Below are 238 nucleotides of genomic sequence, written 5' to 3'. Positions count from 1 at the left end.
ATTTTATATGGATGGAAAGGTAAGACATAGGCCTACAACTTTCATATGGAGCCCAAGATCTAAAAAGACCATTTTCAAGTCCAAATTGTAGCAACAACAAAGAGATCCGAATCTGTCATCCAGCTCGAGCACTGTTAAGTGTTTGACCCATATCTGGAGTTCTAGAAGTCCAAATGATTAGGCATCTTGGTTTCCACATGCTAAGACAATTGGCTACAACTTTCATGTTTACAACTGG

Source organism: Populus euphratica, unplaced genomic scaffold (assembly GCF_000495115.2).
Source record: "Populus euphratica unplaced genomic scaffold, PopEup_1.0 scaffold362.1, whole genome shotgun sequence".
NCBI classification, from domain to species: domain Eukaryota; kingdom Viridiplantae; phylum Streptophyta; class Magnoliopsida; order Malpighiales; family Salicaceae; genus Populus; species Populus euphratica.
Note: the sequence above shows the minus strand (reverse complement) of the source record.